The sequence below is a fragment of the Pongo abelii genome, chromosome 13 (genome assembly GCF_028885655.2).
Source record: "Pongo abelii isolate AG06213 chromosome 13, NHGRI_mPonAbe1-v2.0_pri, whole genome shotgun sequence".
Classification (NCBI taxonomy): domain Eukaryota; kingdom Metazoa; phylum Chordata; class Mammalia; order Primates; family Hominidae; genus Pongo; species Pongo abelii.
In genome coordinates, this window is record NC_071998.2 from 3,647,858 (window position 1) to 3,657,855 (window position 9,998).

Genomic DNA, 9,998 nt, shown 5'->3' on the forward strand with positions numbered 1-9,998 from the left:
GAAATTGTGGCACATACACATCATGGAATACTACACAGCCTTATAAAAGGATGAGTTCATGTCATTTGCAGGGACATGGATGAAGCTGGAAACCATCATTCTCAGCAAACTATCACAAGGCCAGAAAAACAAACACTGCATGTTTTCACTCATAGGTGGGAGTTGAACAATGAGAACACATGGACACAGGGCAGGGAACATCAAATGCTAGTGCCTGTTTGGGGGTGGGGGGCTATGAAAGGGATAGAATTAGGAGAAACACTTAATGTAAATGATGAGATGATGGGTGCAGCAAACCAACATGGCACATGTATACCTAAGTAACAAACCTGTAGGTTCTGCACATGTACCCTAGAACTTAAAGCATAATAAAAATTAAAGGTGACAGACTATAATTTCTGACCAAAATGGATGAAAACTAGAAATCAATAACAGAAGAAAATTCATAAAATTCACAAATATCTGAAAATTAAACAATTTAGTCTTCAACATGCTTTTGTTCAACAGTTAGAAAATTTAATATTTTGAACATGTTTATAACGCCCAAAGTGAGCTACAGATTTAATACAATCCCTATGAAATTCTTAATATTATTTTTGACAGAAACAGAGAATGTGACTCCCCAAAGTATACGGAATTTCATGGGACCACATAAAAAGAGTTGGAAGCATTACAATTCCTGATTTCAAAACATGTTAGAAATTTACAGTAATCAAAATCGTTTCTTACTGGCAAAAAGACAGACAACTAGACTAATAAAAAAATCTTTGCCAATTCTGCAGACAGTGCCTGCATCATCCTGCAGACTGACAATAATCTTTTTGCTGCTGATGACTTTAAAGTGTGAGACAGAGCAGGCCGTGTGCCTGTTTGTGGAGAGGGACATTACTGATAACACCAGTGTCACTCAGCCTCTGCTGGAGACAGAGATGGAGGCCCTCAAGGAAGAGCTGCTCTTCATTAAGAACCATGAGGAGGAAGTTAAAGGTCTAAAATCCCTGATTTCCAGCTTTTGATTGACCATGGAGGTAGATGTCCCCAAGTCTTAGGACCTTGGTAAGATCATGGCAAGCATCCGGGTCCAATATGACGACATGGCTGAGAACAACTGAGAGGAGCTGGACAAGTACTGGTGCCAGCAGACTGAGGAGAGCACCACAGTAGTCAACATGCAGTCCGCTGAGATCGGAGCTGCTGAGAGGATGCTCTGGGAGCTGAGATCTACAGTCCAGTCCTTGGATATAGACATGGACTCAGTGAGATATCTAAAGGCCAGCTTGGAGAGCAGCCTGAGGAAGGTAGATGCAGATGGAGCAGCTCAACACGATGCTGCTCCACCTGGAGTCAGAGCTGGCCCAAACACGGGAAGAGGGACACCAGGCCCAAGAGCAAGAGGACCTGTGGAACATCAAGGTAGAGGTGGAGGCTGAGATTGCCACCTACTGCTGCCTGCTAGAAGACGGGGAGGACTTGAATCTCCTCGATGTTCTGGACATCAGTAAATACCTGCAAGCCATCCAAAAGAAAAGCCCTTGCCGGATAGTGGACAGCAAAGTGGTGTCTGAGACCAACAACTCAGACGTTTTGTGGTGCTGAGCCAGCAGAAGCAAGGTCCCTTTGGGGAGCAGGAGGCCAGTAAAAAGTTCAGAGGTCAAAAAAAATTACCTGCAAATCACAGAAGTGTTTTCTTCACACAAAAGTAATATAGATTCATTAATACATAGAAGTGGAAATTAGGACAATTTCCACAACTACTCACCAAGAGAGGATTAAAAAAATAATTGACCACCAACTAATAAAACAAATACACAAGCCATAAAGTATGAGTAATGTTTATACAGGCAAATGAACAGAGAATTATGTCAGCAATAGACATATAGTTGATTCATATTTGACTTATTTTCTACACTCCTTGAAACTGTACACAGTTGAATATAATCATACAAAATTATAATATATAGGCAGAATCTAAAAACACAATTAAATGATGTAAGGCAGCCTTTCTAACAAGGAAATACAAAAGTATAAAATATTAGAAAATAAAATTAAATAAACATTGACCTGTGAAATACCGAATAAACAAAGCATACAACCGAAGAAGACTCTTTCTAGATAACTAGCATGTTCAACAATAACTGGGCACCGTAAAGAGCAGATTTTGAATTATTAGCGTATGGTTAGAGTAACAAAATTGCACAATTATAAATTATAATCTTCCATAAGGAGCATTTAGAAGAAAATTTTAATAAAGTTTTCAATGATATTGGAGACACTTTTTATTATGTTCTTAATATATTACTCCTGTTTTTATAAAAATGGAAAGGCTATAATTTATTTTTTTATTTTATTTTTTGAGATGGAGTCTCGCTCTGTCACCCAGGCTGGAGTGTAGTGGCGAGACTTCGGCTCACTGCAACCTCCACCTCCCGGGTTCCCGCCATTCTCCTGCCTCAGCCTCCCGAGTAGCTAGGACTACAGGCGCTCACCACCACGCCCGGATAATTTTTTTGTATTTTTAGTACAGATGGGGTTTCACTGTGTTAGCCAGGAAGGTCTTGATCTTCTGACCTTGTGATCCACCCGTCTTGGCCTCCCAAAGTGCTGGAATTACAGGCTTGAGCCACCGCGCCTGGCTGGCTATATTTTTTGTATTTTTAGTAGAGAAGGGATTTCACCATGTTGGCCAGGCTGGTCTTGAACTCCTGACCTCGTGATCCACCCATCTCAATCTCTTAAAGTGCTGGGATTACAAGCATGAGCCACCGCACTGGCCTATAATTTATTTTTTTAAAAGCAAAGAAAAGCCTTACATTTTTAAATACGGGAACAACATGAATATTGTAAACTATGCTGTGGAACACTACAATATAATAAGCAATTAGAAATAAATTATACTATCATTCAGATAAATGTTGAGGAAAGTAAATGGAAACACTAATGATAAATTTTTCTATGCCGTGAACTTACACACAAACTAAATCTTTTCTTAATGTGATGTGCATACTATCAAATTAACTTTTTATATAACACATAAATTCAAGTGTGCTATTCTGAAACCCCTGAAGCTAAAATTATAGGCTGATTTAACATACATAAAAACAAGGCAGGGAAAATGTACAGATCACAGTCCCAGTAAGCTTTATATAAGATTAATTAATAAAATAACTCATAAAGAAATAATGTAACAATTAAGAATTTGTTCTATTCCTGGCAAGTTTCTAAGTTTTTCTATGGCATTAACGTCTTTAAAAATTCTTTGAGATGAGTAGCTACAATAAACTATTTCACACGTGAGATGTTTGGCATAGAGAGTTTACATTTCTAAGTTGGTTTCTACTAAGGAAAAGAAAACTTTTTGACCTACATTACCAGAAATGAAAAAAAGAATAAAGTGAAATAGAAGATTCAACTTTATCATATGTACTTAGGTGCTTTGAGCTCTGATAAATTTTTTTTCCGGTTTTTTTGCAGGATCACATTTGAAATCATAGGACTGAAAATTATGAAGCAGAAACATTTGTCCTAGGTGTTTCTGAAATATGTGAACCAAACCCCAATGTCTGCACTTTTACTCTCACAAACTTCTGACATGAGGCACAGATTTTTGCAAAACAGCTTAACATAGAAGTCTCGCAAAATGTGCAGGTTTCCCCAGATCCCAAAACAATGGAAAAGCACTCAGACCACAAGGCTTTGAAGGGAATAACAGAAAGAAGAGGAGAACTTTGGCTCTCACTGTGAATGCCCTGGAATGTTAGTGGAGGAGCAGGAGAAGCCTTCGAAGATTTAAGACCATAATAAGCATAGGGTAGGAAATTTCCCTCTGTGGCAGCAAAAGAAGTAAATCTAGAATTTTCCAGAACCAATTTCTTTGAAGCAGAACTTCCAACACCACATTTTTAAGGTTTTCTCCTTGGCCTTTGCACCTCTCATCTTTGTTAGTTGTTCATTCTTGCCTATTGGGATGATGCCTATTATTCTCTCTCTTTTTACATTCCAAAGGTATTTCCTTTACTGTAGAATGCGGCATCCAAGGGAGACTACAGCCATGAGTTCTTAGTTTCTGTTTCTGGTTAAGCCAGAAAGGCCCTTTCCTCATCCCCCTTTGCCGCTTATCACTAGAGACAGAACCTAAAAACCATTGCTGCAGGCTGCTAAAAACCTAAAACAAAACAGAGCCATAACAAAAACAAAACAAGGCAGGTTGGAAAAGCTTGCTGTACAAGGCAACCTGGTCTGGCTTATATTCACCACATCCCTTCTTCTTTCCCAGAACAGCAACTGGGCTCAAGAGAAAACGTCCAACTTTTAGTATCTTCCTCAGTATAGAATGAGAACAGTGGAACATATGTTCAAAGGTTTGGCTTTTTGGGCTACTGCTGATGGCTAGATTCTGTCTCCCCCAACAGGGAGTGCTAAAGGAAATGGCAGAGTAATGAGAATGACAATTTATGACTGGTGAGAAGAGAAGTTGCGTGCTTATCATAGCCTCAGAGAAACAAACACTGCAATCAACTGCGGAAGCAAAGGGCTACAGTGTCTGGAAAACAATGGGAAAAATATCTTTACCTTAAAAATACACACACAAAGCCGGAGAAGATACATTGAAGACCTGTTAATGAAACACCAGGATGTACAGCCTCACTGATTGTTGTATTATCTTGTAGTAAGAACGTTAGTACATACTACATTACACAGTTGTTTTATAAATTTCTCAATCTCATCAAAAGATTGCAGGGCATACAGAAAAGGATAAAAACATGTTCCAATTGAAGAAAGAAAATAAACCTACAAATATTGACCTTTAAAAATCTTCGTTGACTTTTAAAGGTCAAAATTTGTAGGTTTACTCTTTGTTGTTGTTGTTGTTTCCGCATTATATAATTTAAAAAATCAAAATAATTATCAAAGCTCCTTAATGACATGGACACTCCTCCGGTCCGCAGGGCCCCTGCAAGGGAGGAGCCTCGACAGCATGTGGGACACCCGGTGGACCCCCAACCCACGCCCGAGGCTCAGAGCAGGAGCAAGGACCTGGCTGCAGCAGGCCGAAGCCGCCTCCACCCCCAGCGGTCGCGGACTCCAGCAGCTCCAGACCTGGGGTCGTGGTGAGATTCGTTGATTGACTGATCGGTGGTGGCTGAGTTGCAAGCAAATGGGTTTCATCACCTTAAATGGTTTTGAACCAATGAAGTTATATTCCCTTAAAAAGAAGGACAGCCCATTGTGTGAACTATAGAGTTTGTGAACAAATTTATATTGGGTTCATAGTGGCATCATGCACACAGACTCCTGCGAGTTCCCCTAAGGTCTTAGAGGACTGCTTTGCCTTTTGATCTGAGAGTTGCAAAGCTCCATAAAGAATGGCCCTTGTGGATAAGCGCTAAGTCAAGAGACAGCGATTGGACAGAATTGTGAAGGAATTTGCCGCCAGATCATGAAAGACCCCCTAAGCCCCGCTCACTGGCGGGATTGCTGGTCGGCCATGACTGCACTGTGGACATGCCCATGCAGAAGGACCTGGCCACCGTGGCCTTCTGTGATGCAGTCCACGCAGGAGATCGACGAGAAAGTTCTAAACGGAGCCGTGGGCGCCATGATGTACCACACCATCCCCTCAACAGGGAGGATCTGGCAAATTTCAAGGCTTTGAGAGTGACCGTGCCGGTTGGCAGTAGCTATGACAACGTGTACATCAAGGCTGCTGGTGAGCTAGGAATTGCTACGTGAAACATCCCGTCCGCAGCCGTGGAAGAGACAGCCGACTCCACCATCTGCCACATCCTCAACATGTACCGGAGGAACACATGGCTGTTCCAGGCACTGTGGGAAGGCAAGCGAGTCCAGCGCGTGGAGCAGACCTGCGAGGTGGCCTCGGTAGTGGCCCGCGTTCGTGGGAAGACGCTGGGCCTCATCGGCTAGGGTCGCACGCAGCCGACTTTTGCAGTTCCAGCCACAGCCTTTGGATTCAGCGTCATATTTTATTACCCCTACTTGCAGGATGGGATCGAGCAGTCCCTGGGCGCGCAGAGGATCTACACACAGCAGGATTTGCTGTATCAGAGCCACTGCGTCTCCTTGCCCTGCAGTCTCAGCGAACATAAACACCACCTCATCAATGACTTTACCATAAAGCAGATGAGGCAGGGAACATTCATTGTGAACACAGCCCGTTGTGGCCTGGTAGATGAGAAAGCCTTAGCACAGGCCCTCAAGGAGGGCAGGTTACGAGGGGCAGCCCTCGACGTGAATGAGTCGCAGCCCTTTAGCTTTGCTCAGGTCCGTTGAAAGATGCCCCCAGTCTCATCTGCACTCCTCAAACTGCCTGGCTACAGCGAGCAGGTGTCACTGGAGATGACGGAGACAGCTGCCACCGAGATCCGCCGAGCCATCACAGGTCGCATCCCAGGAAGCTTAAGAAACTGTGTCAACAAGGAATTCTTTGTCACATCTGTGCTTTGGTGGGAAATAGACCAGCAAGCAATATATCCAGGCATCGTGGGCGTGGCTCCAGGAGGACTTCCTGCATCCATAGAAGGGATCTTCCCTGGAGACATCCCGGTGACTCACAACCTCCCGACAGTGACACATCCTTCCCAAGGGCCCTCTCCTAACCAGCCCTCAAACACGGGGACAATCGAGAGCACGCCAACGGGAAATAACAGACAATGCCGGAAGGTAATCATTCAGATACACCTGGAAACAAGAGACAGTGAAAAATAGATAAACTAAGAGAAAAAGAATCTGACGCTCTTTTTAGCTGATTCTGGACATATGCATCATTGATATTGCAGTGTTAAAACTACAAGAGCTAGAAAACTGAAGATGTTGTCTGCTTACGTAAGCTCTGAAAGACTAGGGTGTGATTTATTAACGACCAACTTCCGTTATTGTGTGTTAGGTTTTTCATCTGTGCGTCAAATCACAAAGAATAAACAGAACTTTTTCCTTTATCAGTCCCTTGGGCACAGAAAGTCCGGAACACCCCGCTCAGAATGTTGCATCAGGATTCAAACATCAAAATAAAAACCATGAAGAGGAAATCCCCATCCTGTGACTTGAGTCCCTTCAGTCTGCAGGGACTCATTACAGCTGTTTGCTAATAGGAAGATCACGTTACTAGAAAATGTGGAGTAAACTGTTTGCCTGTGGTAGACACCTGCAAGCATAGGATTGAAGACAGTACTGCCTCCTGTACAGAGAAGCATCTGTCACATCTGAACTGCATATTGAGCGAGCAAGTTGGTTGTAAGTTCAGTAAAAGCCTCCGATAATGCAAAAAAAAAAAAAAAAATTAAGTTTCACAAGCTCTTTGTAATCAAGTATATTTTCTCAGTTTCAGATCCACTGCTATTTTATTGAGTGGAAAGTCTTGCACTAAAAGGGTTCAAGGAAAATAAGATTGCATTTCATTACGTCACAGGAAACACTTTTAATGGTAACTTGTCAGATGGTCTATGAATAAACCCACTTTTTTAAACACTGATAAAGTCTTCTTTTCTTCACGTTGTGTTTTATACAAGAACACTTCAGATATATTGGATGTGACTGATTTTAACAAATTCGATTAGATTTGCATCAATTAGTTACATGTTCTATTCATAGTCTTTTGTGAATCATTGTCTTTTTGTTTAAAAAGATGGCCTGTTTTGATCCTTTGATTAGGTACATTCCCGTTTCTGTAAGAAAAGAAAAATTTTTTAAACGGTCCCAAATAGAAAAATAATGGCTATCAGAAGTACTTTTTGTTTTAGTGTAGTGTGAGTTACCGTTACTGTAGTTGTTTATTGTAAAGATGGACATTTAACATTCAGTGCAGTTTTCAATAAAATGTAATTAGAAAAGACTGCTTAATGAACAGAAACAGAACATAGACAACAAAAGAATATTAGAAGAAGTGATACATAAAGAAAATGAGATATCAATAAAAAGATTTTTAAAAACCAACAAGAATTGTGAATCTGAAGAACATAATAACTTATTAAAAATTTAATCAACAGTCACAAAAGCAGACTAATAAAGGACAAAAAATTACACAATTGATGACATTGTATTTATAAATATTGAGTGATGAAAACAAATTTTTAAAACAGAATAGAGAAAAAAGTATGGGACGTACTGCACACCATCAAGTGGACCATTATACTTACAAAAGATGTCTTACAAAAGCAATATAAGACAAAAGTAATAAAGAGGTTATTTTTAAAAGGTATTTGAGAAATCCCCAAATGACAAGATAATTAAACAAGAGGAAATGCTTCCAAAGAAAAACCTTCAACTGGAAAAATATCACTTCAGAAATAAAAAAACTAAGCCTTTCCAAAATAAATAAAATTTGAGCGTGTTACTAACCACTAGAACAGTCCTAAAGGAAATGTAAAAGAAAGTCCCTCATGTCCAAGAATGAAATTATGCTGCACAGCATCATAAAAGCACATGAAAATAGAAAGTGCTATATTAAAGATAAATATATAAACAGGTGAAGAAATCTCTACTGTCATAATGATGGTGCACAAAACTTTCAAAAAATTGCTATGGAACTTAAAAAATGAAGAACAAATCTGCATAAATGTGTGTTCATAGACAATAAATAAAGATAATATGTGATATTAATAACACAGTGGGGGTATGAAGAGGTACAACTTTGTATTCAGTTGAAATATAGTTGTTATATACTGTCATAACTTTAAGATGATTTATGAAGTTTTTATTTCTCAAGATGATTACCAAAAAATCCTGTAGAATGTATGCAAAAGCAAATGGGAAAGAAATTGAATCATGTCACTATAAAATCAACAAACAAAAATAAATCAGTAGGAGAAAAAATGATAAATAACACTTCTACAAGAAACACAGAAGACAATAACAAATAATAAAGTAACTTCATTAACTGCATTAATTACTTCAAATGTAAAAAGTTAAATACCTTAAAGAAAATTAATAAATAATTTAATGGATTAAGAACAAAGAAGATCCAGCAATGTACTCTCTACACGAGTCACTTCAGCTCTAAGGACTCAAATAAGTTGAAAGTAACAGTATAAAGAAAATATATTTTATGCAAAGAACAGCTACAATTGGAGGGTCATGATCATAATTATATTAAACAAAATATATTTTAAATAAAAAATGTGAACAAGAGACAGATTGGTATTATGTTTTTGTTTTTCTTTTTGTTTTTGGAGACAGAGTCTCATTCCGTCACCAGGCTGGAGTGCAGTGGCACGATCACGGCTCACTGCAACCTCCGCTTCCCCGGTTCAAGCGATTCTCCTACCTCAACTTCCTAAGTAGCTGGGACTACAGGCAAGCGCCACCACACCCAGCTAATTTTTGTACTTTTTAGTAGAGATGGGGTTTCACCTTGTTGCCCAGGATGGTCTCTATCTCTGGACCTCATGATTCACCCTCCTAGGCCTCTCAAAGTGCTGGGACTACAGGCATGAGCCACTGCGCCCGGCCGAGACAGATTGGTATTATGTAATGGTGAGATGGATTAACTTTCAAGGAATCTATAACAATAATTTATAAATCATATATATATATAATTTGAAAAATCTGCAAAAATATACCTTTGGGATTTTGACAAAAAATTGCATTACATTTTTATATTACTATAAATAGCACTGACATCTTTCTTTCTCTTTTTTTTTTTTTTTGGAGACAGAGTTTCTGTCTCCCACGCTGGAGGGCACTGGCACGATCTCGCGATAGGCTCACTTCAACCTCCTCCTCCCAGGTTCAACTGATTCTCGTCTTTCAAATATGTAAAACAAATATTGACAGAAGTCAAGCAAGAAATACATAGCAACACAACAATGGTGGACTTCAAGACTCCACTTTCAATAATGACTAGAATAGTCAGATGTAATATCAGTAAGAAAGACAAACCTAAACATGATAGACCTAACCAGCATTTACAGAACTCTCCAATTGAAAGGAGCAAAATCTGCAGTATTCTCAATCACACATGGTACATTCTGTTAGGATACATGTCT

The 9,998-nt window shown here is 39.7% G+C and overlaps 1 pseudogene; it reads left to right on the forward strand.

Annotated features, from left to right (window-relative positions):
- The first annotated feature begins 5,234 nt into the window (after positions 1 to 5,234).
- LOC129055548 (C-terminal-binding protein 2-like) lies at positions 5,235 to 9,211 on the forward strand (annotated as a pseudogene).
- Positions 9,212 to 9,998: the final 787 nt, after the last annotated feature.